The sequence below is a fragment of the Quercus robur genome, chromosome 7 (genome assembly GCF_932294415.1).
Source record: "Quercus robur chromosome 7, dhQueRobu3.1, whole genome shotgun sequence".
NCBI classification, from domain to species: domain Eukaryota; kingdom Viridiplantae; phylum Streptophyta; class Magnoliopsida; order Fagales; family Fagaceae; genus Quercus; species Quercus robur.
In genome coordinates, this window is record NC_065540.1 from 43,776,248 (window position 1) to 43,788,792 (window position 12,545).

General features: G+C 33.7%; 1 pseudogene; it reads right to left on the minus strand.

The window, feature by feature from the left end:
- Window positions 1–8,648, minus strand: part of LOC126693564 (pentatricopeptide repeat-containing protein At4g35130, chloroplastic-like) — a 46,541-nt pseudogene extending 37,893 nt beyond the window's left edge.
- Between the last annotated feature and the right edge of the window lie 3,897 nt (window positions 8,649–12,545).

The window sequence follows — 12,545 nt, forward strand, 5'->3', positions numbered from 1 at the left end:
GGATTAACTAAAAATTTGATGGTGGAGATGCTAATTATTTGTAACAAAATGACCAAAATAAAAATCACTAATAGATTTGAGAAAAACACATAAGATTTCTAAAAGGAATTTTACCAAACAAATGGGATGTAACAATACAAAATTTCTACACTGAATATTTTTTTGACTTTTTTGATACTCTACAAATAAAAAAACTTTATTAATTTTTTGTCACAATATAGACTATAGAGTAATTACAAAATAACAAAAAGTCAAGGAACTTATATTAAAAGGCTTTCTATACAAAATTCCAATAGAAGGGAGACTAATAGGCCCTCCACTTTCTTCAAGACATGGCGGATTATGAAAGATCATACATCCTTTACCTACTCTTTCCTCTTTCTCAAATTCACATTATCAAAGAAGTATATGAAGCTAAAAACATTGTGAATACATCTCCGTTCAGTAGAAGTCCATTGGTAGGCACATTCAAATTCGTAGCCATGTATATTTTGTTTTGATATAAACTCAAATTTCTATTTTAAAAAAAAAAACTACGTATTAACCCAAGCCAAAATTCAACCAAAATTATAGGAGTGATCTATGATGGGAAATTTAAAAAATACAACACAAAAAAATTAAATAAAAAAACCATCAACCTAAATTAGAGCTATAAGAAATTTAAAAAAATCAAGAGAGAGAGAGAGAGAGAGAAAGAGAGAGAGAATACTCACAGTTTTTGTGTGGAAAAAAATATGGATTCAATGGAATAAATGATATCAAATTTACACAAAATAAGATGGAGAGAAAAAGAGTTAAAATATAAGAAAGTGGAAATGATGAACGAAGTTTAATGGTAAAGTAAAGAATAGTAGGGAGATAAAGAGGCAAAGAGGAAGGAGAAAGGCTGGAGAAAGAGAAAATAAGTTTTTTTTTTTTTTTTTTTTGGGTAATTTTTAGAATAGGAAGATGAAAAGTTTAAATATTCAATTAACAATCACTTGAAATTAGAAAGAAGAAAACGAAAAGTTGAAATCAATTTGGATAGTTGAATATGGTCAAACATTTGCATCTAATAAATAGTAAACATGTGTATATATCCACTAAAATGATAATGAATTATTTAATTTTAACAATTACTTGAAATTAGAAAGAAGGAAATGAAAAGTTGAAATCAATTTGGGTAGTTGAATAGTCAAATATATGCATTTAAAACAAATGAATAGTAACATGTTGAATAGTAATGGAGAGCATTAACAGGTTTGTCTAACTATATTTAATTATTTTATATAAAATAACATAGAAAAATCATAAAGGAATTTTATAAAAAAAAAAAAAAGTACGACATGACTGATGAGGTGGTTCAACAAGAGTACAGTAACATTAAATTTTATGTCTTAGTTTTTAGATATATATAGATGTCCAAAACATCTTCAAACACCACATTTCTCCAAAACATCCATTATTGATATGTCCACTTTTCCTATAATCCACACAACCAATAAACTCGAGATTACAACAGCCAAACAATGGAACAATGCCATTCTTTCTTTTTTTTTTTGAAAATAATGCCATTCTTTCTTGCTCACTAAAAAGTCGAACCTCTAAATCCCACACAACATTAAACACCATTAGTAACAGAATCATTTTTAGCCTGTTTATGGCCAGTCTGACAAAGTTTAGCCTGCTTCGTCACAAAATGATCAACACCTTTCTTCCTGAAGTATCCTTGCTTACTTAAAACCTAGAAAACCAGTACCTTTGCTTCAAAGATGGCCCCTTATTTTGTGCAAGCAGCCTACACAGAATACTTTCACGAAGCAGCCACTTCTACAACAAACAACTACAAAGACCAATTAGAAGGAAACAAGTGTCAAATTTTAATAAATGATAGCAAGAAAGAATTTGAATATTTAAAAAGTTCACATAGATTAAACTATGAAAGCAAAGGAGATATTTACAATACACATCAATCTTGAAAGAAAAATGAAGATTAATTGTCGAGTCAATGCAAGTATATACACATACATTACCATTCATAACTTTTTGCATATAATGGCAGTGCTCAAGACTTGAACTCACTTTATGAAAAAGAAAGACTTGAACTCACACACAATTGGTACGCTAATACATTACCAATCATAAAATCAAGAGTGTAACCAAACTGAGCTAAGCACAACTTCCTACTACTAAGACTCAGCACTTACAAAAAAATTTCTAGAACTAAAGATTGGCTTGAGCTTGATTTCAGTCTCAATATTCTGGTTGAACTTCAGCTCTTGCAATACTTAACTGTCTTCCAAGCTGCTTGTAAGCTCCAAAAAAAAAAAAAAAACCCTTCTAATGCTTGATCTTTTGAAATTTTAAACTTCAAAAGCTGATGGGTATTTCATAAAGGGTCAGGTTATTGCACAACTTAGGAAGCAACACCTGTGATGGCCTTTATCATCTCATGTGTACATTTATAATTTTTTAAAGGCTTCTCAACATGTGCTTTTCCCTCATGTTCACCCACAGTTGCTAAAGGGAAGCATGGCTTTTTATGACAGAGGAATGGCTACTATTTCAATAGTAATTTGCAGTTGGGGAACCAGATAGGGAAAAATCCATCTTATACATGAAAAGCCAACGGAGCCACAGCATTGTCGATGTTGTACTCCAATCCCAAATAGATTAAAAACCAAACAAAAAAAAAAAAAAAAAAAAAACAGATAAATTGAGAAGAATGTTCAGTCTATGCTCATTTCGCAAAATGAAAGAATCAGATCAGTTTGAGAAGAAAATATTCCCTCAGATCTATGATGGAGACCCTCTAGCAAGCCAGAAAATGAGCTACGAGCTGAGCATAACGATGTTTAAGCTCATAGCATGGTTCAAGCTCAGTCATCCTCTTAACAAACAAGGCAAGTAAACTTTGATCAAGCTTCTTGCACTCGCACTTGGCTCATTTTACAGCCTCACAGTACTTGAGAACAGTTCTAAACATGTACCTACAACAAGCATGAAAAGAATTGGGAGAACAGGATTTTTAGCATAGTTAAAATAAAACCAGAAAGATTAAGGTCACAAGACACTTCAAAAAACTGAAACCCAACCAAAACATGAAGAAAACTCCCTACATCAAAAATGGAAAAAAAAAATTCATTAAAAGATAGAGACAACTTAAATGAGCTAAAGATCGAAAGTGTTAAGTTGTAAATTCAGTGGCACTGTCAACAAAGATTTAAAAAGAACATGAAGAGAAATTCTTCAAAAACACTTCCTTATGTGTCAACCAAAATACACTAGAAAGAAAATTCAATGAGACAAAGGTTTTACCAGTCCCACATCCCATTAAAACATAAGCTTAGGGAAATGAACAATTGGTCCCCTCAGCTATAGTAGCTTCTAACTTTTTCACGAGACAAGCCAGAGAAAATATTTAGATAGTTTTAAGCAAATGGATGTCAGTTTCTCAATTGATTTTTTTTAAGCCTTCACCAAAAAGCTAACCACCCCAAATACAAGTGAAATAATTAATGATGTTTTAATTCTTTTCCAGTGAGCTCTAGGTAAAATGGCTCCTCCTACCCTTGTAAGAGTAAAGTGGAGGTGAGGTCATGGGTTCAAGATGCATTGGTAACATGTGTAACTTACAAATAAATAATAAAAAGGGTGAAATAATTTGTGTGTTTTCTGTCAAAGTATCACATTGGCACACTACATTTGCGTACAAACCATGGAGACCTGTTGATGCAGGAGGCAGAGTGAAGGATTTATTATATTTTATTTGATTTTATGTATCAAGGGCAATTGTGTAATTTCATAATATTCTGGAATGGGCTAATGTCCATTGGGTCTTACTTTAGTTTTATTTTAAGTTTGGTTATTTAGTAGTAAAAGCCTAAGGAGTCCAAGTCCAAGTCCAAGTCTTATTAGGGTTTTAAGAAATCCTAGTTCAACTAGGATTAGGTATTAGTTTTCTATTTAAAGAGTTGTTGTATTTTCTACTGAGGTAGAGAGGTTAGTGATGAATGTTTTTCAGAATTTAATCGCTATGAAGCTTTCTTTATGGTTTGTGTGATGCAACCTCCTCTGAGGTGTGATGCCAAGGAACCCTAGGTGTCATGCTCAGGAAGTTGTTTCATCCCTAAACCCTACTAATCCTTGTCCCCCTTTGGAAACCCTATTATCCCTCTTATTTTCTAGCCTATTTATCACCAAAACCTAATCCTAAACCCTCAAAACAGAAGTATTACCAGATCTGCCCCAACAGTTCTAAATCAGATTATGTTTGTCCCCCTTGTCCTAAGTCACCTGTGTTTGTGTGTAAAACAAACAACAAATCCAGGATCAAACAGCTGGTGTGATGATCATGATGGTCACAATGTAGTGGAATAAATTGAACATGTCAACATGAGACACTTCTGTAGAAGAAGGCACTGCAAAAACAGTTTTGAGGAAAGACAAGATTATCATGTTGAACAAACACTTAAGCAATGTACAAGGACAGACTTTTCATGGATAAAACTGATTTGTAATCCTACTCCATCAAAATAAACTGAGCGATAAGATCAATCAAATGCTCGGGGTTGGGAAAACAAGGGACCCCTATGTCAATCAATTTCATCAGTTATGAAATAACCAAGAAAAAACCTGGAGAAGTTCTGGATAATTACTACTTGAATAAACTTCACACGAGGATTCATTAAACCAAATAACAATGACATTAGCAGCAAAGGAAATCAATAGAAATGCAAACAACTTACGCATCACCTACCTGGCTTCATTTCAGAAAAGAAATACACAAAAATTTCTTGAACAAGGTTCAGAACATCAGCAGCCAATAGAACCAAAGCCAATTACATAGAAAACTGCAGCAGAACAAGTAAGATTCAGTCCACATCCACAAAGAAAGTGCAGTTAATGTTCTGCAGGGTGATTTTTCCCATTTATGAATTGTTTTTGTGATCAGAAAAGAGACACAGGCTGATGCAGAACAAGTAGGAAAATAGAAGATAAAAGAGGAACAAAAGCAACAACAAAACAAACCCAAGGCTTCACCACCTAAAACCTGCCTGCAAACCCTAGGAGTCAAATATGATTCCCGTGCCCATCCTTGGGAGTAAAGGACATTGTTTGTATATCCAAGGGGAAGAGGTAAGCATAATGCAGATCACTCCCTTGTAGTCATATTTCCTAACCTGAATGTACAACAAAATTCAGTTATGTTTAACATATATGACCAAAAACAACATATTGATCCCAACAAAATACAAAAGTCACAAATACACATGCGCCACACACAAACATATGCATGTATGTATGTGTAATATGAACATAGGCAGTGATAAAACGCTGATGAGTTAGCATGACGAAAAGTTTTGTACCTATTTTTCCACTATAATGATGACAAATTTTTAGCCACAGGTTAGGTGCATCTTCATAGTATGAATCAAAAGTATTAGGAGACGGAAAGGGACAAATTGGTAGACTAAGATACAGGATATAATAGAGAAAATTATGTTAGCTTATTTCTTTTTTTGGGTGCAACTCCCAAAACAAGGATAATAATTGCTTATATATAATAACATTAAGTATTCCTTAGAAAAAATAACAAATAACATTGCGTAAATTCCCATTTGTAATTTCTTGAAGCAGGAAAGCTCCAACATTGAACATGATGGTATATATTACAGATATGATTATCAATAAGAAAAAATGACAAAATGGAAATTCCAGTTGAAATCAAATTTTAGTGCCAAATAGGATATCTTATTTAGGTGACATAAAAATCCATAAGAGAAGTACCATACACGCTAACAAGTCATAGGAAAAATCAAAACAATTATCATCAGCAGGACTTAAAATGTTATTTTCAGACTGTTATTCATCAGCACTCCCTCTCTTCCTGGGGAAGACATTACGTGGGGTGGGGCTATTTAGTAACGTTATTTGTGTGGGGGAGTGGGGGGCAAGCATGATTATATGCGCCATAAAACCAAACAACAAATATATTTTTTCTAATGAGAAAGTTCTAACAATTCATGCCAATGGTGACTTCAAATTTACTTGTAAGATAACATTTTTTCAGTGCTTGACAAACAAAAGCAGTATCAAATGCTAACTACATAGCCAGTCATACAATTGGAGAAAAGGAAAAACATTTAAACAAAATAGGGGTACGGAAAACAAGTGCACCTTTTAACATTCTCAGTCGCTTATGTTTAAAATGGGAACCACCAAAGCGATTCTTTTCATGCACCTAATTTTGTCAAGTCGTCTATGATGCACAGTACTTGACCACACATAATCCCTTATGGTTGGCCACCTTATGGTATTCTTATAATCTTCTGGCATTGGGATCAAGCAAAATAAGTGTGTCTCCAGTGGAGGGCAATGCGCCAATGCCATTCTAGTTCTCTTCCTTTCTGCCAACTGCATCTTTAAGATTAAGTTGACCTGTCATTTAAGCCCACTCCTATTTGAACATGCGGACATTGAAACAAAACCAGGATAATGTTTCTACATGGGCATTGGAATGCACCACTGAATTGATAAGTTTAGCCAAAGATTACTATATATATTCCTGTATCATCCTACTTAAACATGCCAATATCTTGTAAATCACTTCCATTTGATAATGTAATCCATCTGCAGAAACAAATCCATGGATCATCCCTTTAGCCTCATGGCAACTCCACCCTGGTTTCTTCTTGAGATCCTTCTTATTCGTTACCCTCCTTACTTCTTCAACTTCATCCCATTGTCCAACACTTGGCCAGTACATACTCAACAAAGTATAGTACCCAATATTATCAGGTTCCAATTCCAAAAGCCTTTGTTCCATATATTCCCCAAGTTTTATGTCTCAATGAACTCTGCAAGCTGCAAGAAGAGAACCCCAAATCCTTCTATCAGGAAAAATCACCATTTTCACTATTATGGTTATGGCCTCTTTAAGCTTTTCATATCAACCCAAAAGATCCACAATGCAATTGTAATGATCCAAATCAGGTTGAATGCCAAATATGCATTTCATGGAATTATAGATTTCACACCCTTCTTTGAGAAGACTAGAATGGCTACAAGCAGACAGTAAGCTCAAAAAGGTGAGACAGTTTGGTTGTATTCTTTCCCCCAGCATCAGAACAAAAAGTTCTAGTTCAAAACCAAGCCCATGAGTTGCAAAGCCTTCAATCATTGTTGTCCAGGTTACTAACTCTTTGACCAATATATTGTTAAAACACATTCTAGCCAATGAAATGTTTCCGCATCTTACATACATGTTTAAGACAGAGGTTTCCAGGTGCATAGTTTCTTCCATAGATCTGTAAATTAAGTTCCTTATAAAGTTGCCATTGATTGCCATTGCATTACCCAATTGCAGTCTTCCCAGATGGGTACATGCATTAACAATGCTTCTCAAGATCTCAGCCCTGGGCTCAGAATTTGCAGCTTGCATTTGACGGAACAAATTTATGGCATCCTTAATATATCCATTTTGAATGAAACCTGACATCATTGCCCTAAACGTAAGACTGTTTCTATTAGGAATTTCTCTAATCAACTGAGCTGATGCCGCTATTTTCCTACACTTGGCATAAAAATCCAACAAAGAAGTCAGCAACACATCATCACAAAAACCAGTTTAATGGTTAAACGATGTATCTGTTCTCCTTGAAAAAGATCTCTACACGCAAATGCTGATATAAGTAATGTTAAACTCTGAATGCTGAGTGCAGCACTACTACCCCGCATTTCACAAAAAATATTCACTAACTTTTCAATATCCCCTTCCATGGCATAATAGGAAATCAGAATATTGCAGGAAACCTCATCCTTTCTGTCAATCTTGCTGAAAAAGTTTTTGACTTCTTCAACACTACCTGTCCTAGTATACATTTTAAAACAGATTTGCACTGACCCATCTATTACCAACCCACTCTTGATTGCATAACCATGAAGTTACATCCCATGGATCAAACTTTCACTGGCACAACAAGCCTGCAACATTGCCATCAAAGTCACTGAATTGGGTTCAGAGTTTACCATCATTTCCTGGAACAAATTGAAAACAGTACCAACACTTCCGTCACTAACATACCCTGAAATCATCAACGTCCAAGAAACCAAATCTCTCTGTGACATAGCATCAATCAGTTTACGGGCATAATCTACACACCCACATTTCAAATAAACCTCAATCATGGTATTGCAAAAATAAACATCAAATCCAAACCCCATTTTCGTTGAGACACAATGGACCATCTCTCCATACATTACATCACTCTGAAGCGATGAAACCGCTTGGTTTACTATTGGAAACGTGAAACTATCATGGGCAACACCCAGACGTCTCATTGTTTTATATAACAGCAAAGCCCAATGAAAAAGACCCAAATCAAGATGGGACTTAATGATCAAATTCCATGCAATAGTATGAGGTTCTTCTAAGGTATTAAATACACGGACGACGCTGTGAAGGTCCTGGAATTGGGCGTAGAAGCTCATGAGAGTTGAGGCAACAGAGATGGGTAGGAAACCTTTTGAGACAATGAGAGAAGCATGGGCTTGTTTCAGAGTTTGAAGGTCCTTGCATGAATGTCATAGCCGTGAAGAAGAAGAAGAATGAGTATTTAGGTGATGGGTGTGAAGAATAAGAGGAAGTTGTGAAGGGAGAGAGGAGAAGCGAAGGAATATTGAGGTTAATAGATTGAACAAACAAAGGTGTGTTCTTGTTATTGTCTGATTGATGGTGAAATGAATAAAAGAGACACAGACTACACCGTCGTGTGTTCTGTTCTACACTGAAATCTTTCCACGGCTAACGGCTCTTTTTTTTTTTTTTTTTTTTTTTTTTTGAGAAACTACATAAAAGGGCTAAAGTATATTTCTTGTTTGGTTAATTATTATTACACATTTGTTAAACATGATTTCATTTATAATTTGTAACTTCGATTTTCCTTATTGAGAATAAAATAAATTATGGGTTCAAGAGTCAGATTTATGAAATATATATATATATATATGTATGTATATAATTAATTAATGAGTTCCACTTTACCTTGATTAAGGTGGTGGATATATGGTCAAGGAAAATTAAAAATTTATTTCTAATTTTGATTTTGGTATTGGAGAGAGAAAAATTTGTTGGTATGGAATCCTATGAGATTCTGTGACTAATGTTAACAATCTACTACGTGAGAGACTGATTTACAAAAGTGAAAGTATTTTACGATGAATTAATCATCATCTATGCATTTTTTGTAATTTTTTCAATTAAAATAAATTTGAGGCCAAATCAACCAAAAATACAGCTTCAATTTCTGGTGGAATATCTTTCATCCAAATTACTACTAAAATTGAGACACAAGACAGCTAGCATACCTTGCAAGAGTATGAGCAACTATTACCCTGACATTGTACATGAGAGAATTCAACCATATAAGAAATGTGGACAGAACCTTTGCGTCTTGCAGTAAATGGCCAAAAAGAGCAAAGGATTCCTGTTAAGAGGCTATAGTATTTAATGCTTTTTTGCTTTTTCAATAGAGAGCTTTAGGCATAATATAAGTGGCCTTAGGCCTAGACCTAATGCTGGTCCTGTAATTTTTAATATCATAATTAAGGAAACATTTTCTTGACCAATGAATTTCTTCTCTTTGACATGATCAAACCAGTCTTGGTAGAACATTGAACTTAGTTTCACTATGAAGAAATGTGCATTGTTGCCTAGGTATGTGAGATGAAGAGAAAGGGTCGTAACAAAGAATTTTAAACTTCAGGTGGCCTTAGGCCTAGAATATCAAAATGAAAAGAAAAACATTTTCTTGACCGATGAATTCCTACCCTTTGACATGATCAAACCAGTCTTGGCAGATTTACTGATAATATAGGTTGTCTTTGCAGCGTCATCTATCCAGACGTCGGTGTCGAAGGTGGCGTAACAGGTGAATACCAATAATCAAGGTTATCAATTATCTTAAAAATACTTCTGGATGATTTTATTAGTACTAAACTAATAATCACTAATCAGAAGTATTGTTTTATTGTATCATTTTCACTAAATTCAGTGCGTTGAGCTATTTTGCCTGTGAGGCATCAGCAGGGGCGGAGGCAGCATGGGGGGGGGGGGGGGGGGGGGGGGTGCAGTTACTGTATTGGTGATACATTCTTAAAGAGTTTGACACTTTGACCCCTTTGATAAAAAATAAAAATGGAGCAGCCCTACTCCCAGCTTAGAGAAACAGACCAAAAATAAGGGATAAAGCTCCCTGACATGCCTAAGTCCTAACCTCATATTATTATTATTTTTCTTAGTTTTTGTATTGTATCATGTTTTTTACCCGTTTATTTTTTATCTATTTCACTGTACTTGCCTTTCTTACTTATCTCATAAATAACTTATCCCATAAATGAATGATGAAATGCTGTTATCTCTTAACTTTTTTACAATTTCAAAATCTGAATTTTTTTTATAAACTTAAATTTTAAATACTTAAAAGGATAGAGAAATAAATGTTGAATTTTACATATTTTAAGAAGCAATCAGACAATAAGACATATATACAACTTTACAACTATTTGCTATATTTTTAATATTTTTAGATTTCATAAAATTTTTATAAAAAAAAAACTTATAGATGAATTTTTTTTTCTTAATTTATATTAAGGGATCAAATTAGATGTCTAAACTTTACGTATTTATTCTTCTAAATTTTTTTTTACAGATTTACATTAATCTCTTCTTTCAACTGTTAGTAACTATAAATTGGTTATTTTTGTTTCTTTCTTTTAACAATATAAAACATATACTTGTAATTACAATTGTTTATTTACAATTTATTTTGTTACTGTTATGGATTAATATATTTAACTTATTTTTCTTTTAATACTGTCTTTTAATCTTGCCCTCCCTAGACTGAAATCTTGACTTCGCCATTGTGCATTAGCGTAATTTCTATATTTTATTCGAGGGATGCAGTTTCATGTGAAAATTCATCAAACTCCCTTCACTTAAATTTAAAAGTGTATTATTGGTGAATGAAAGTTTAGAATCATCATTCATAAAAATTAGAATCATATCTTGATATAACCTAAATATTCAGGTGCCACTTCCACGCAATAGTTTGTACTCTCTCTCCACCTAAACATACCATGTTTCCTCTTTATTCTTCCTTCTAGTTCTTCCCACTGTTTCTTCAGTTTATTTCCCATTATTGTCCTTTCTTCTCTCCCTAGGCCTTCACAAGATACTAATTGTCTTGATTTTACTGCCATCCTCGAGTGAGCGAAATCCTCGGAGCTTATTTACTCCTTCGGGCATGGACTATCGAAACTATTGCACAGTCTGATCCTCCTCGGTCCTCAAACACCCCCATATATATATATATATATATATATATATAATTATTGAGTTCCACTTTACCTTGATTAAGGTGGTGGATATATAGTCAAGGAAAACTAAAATTTTATTTCCAATTTTGATTTTGGTATTGGAGAGAGAAATTTGTTGGTATGGAATCCTGTGAGATTTTGTGACTAATGTTAACAATCTACTATGTAAGAGATTGGTTTACAAAAGTGAAAGTCTTTTACGGGAAATTAATCATCACCTATGCATTTTTGTAATTTTTTCAATTAAAATAAATTTGAGGCCAAATCAACCAGAAATACAGCTTCAATTTCTAGTGGAACTTCTTTCATCCAAACTACTACTAAAGTTAAGGCACAAGATAGCTAGCATACCTTGCAAGACCATGAACAACTATTACCTTGACATCGTACATGAGAGAATTCAAGTATTCAACCATATAAGCATCTTGTAGTAAATGGCCAAAAAGAGCAAAGGATTCCTGTTAAGAGGCTATAGTCTTTAAGGCTTTTTTGTTTTTTGTTTTTTCAATAGAGAGCTTTAGGCATAATATAAGTGGCCTTAGGCCTAGACCTAATGCTGGTCCTGTAATTTTTAATATCATAATTAAGGAAACATTTTCTTGACCAATGAATTTCTTCTCTTTGACATGATCAAACCAGACTTGGTAGAACATTGAACTTAGTTTCACTACGAAGAAATCTGTATTGTTGCCTAGGTATGTGAGCTGAAGAGTAAGGGTTGTAACAATGAATTTTAAACTTCAGGTGGCCTTAGAAATAGAATATCAAAATGAAAGAAAAACATTTTATTGACCGATGAATTCCTACTCTTTGACATGATCAAACCAGTCTTAGCAGACTTACTGATAATATATAGGTTATCTTTGAAGCGTCATCTACCCAGACGCCGGTGTCGAAGGTGGCGTAACAGGTGAATACCAATAATCAAGGTTATCAATTATCTTAAAAATACTTCTGGATGATTTTATTAGTACTAAACTATTAATCACTAATCAGAAGTATTGTTTTATTGTATCATTTTCACTAAATTAAGTGCGTTGACGCCATTTTGCCGGCGAGGCATCAGCGTAATCTTTCTATATTTTATTCGAGGGATGTAGTTTCATGTGAAAATTCATCAAACCCCATTCACTTAAATTTAAAAGTGTATTATTGGTGACTGAAACTTTAGAATCATCATTCATAAA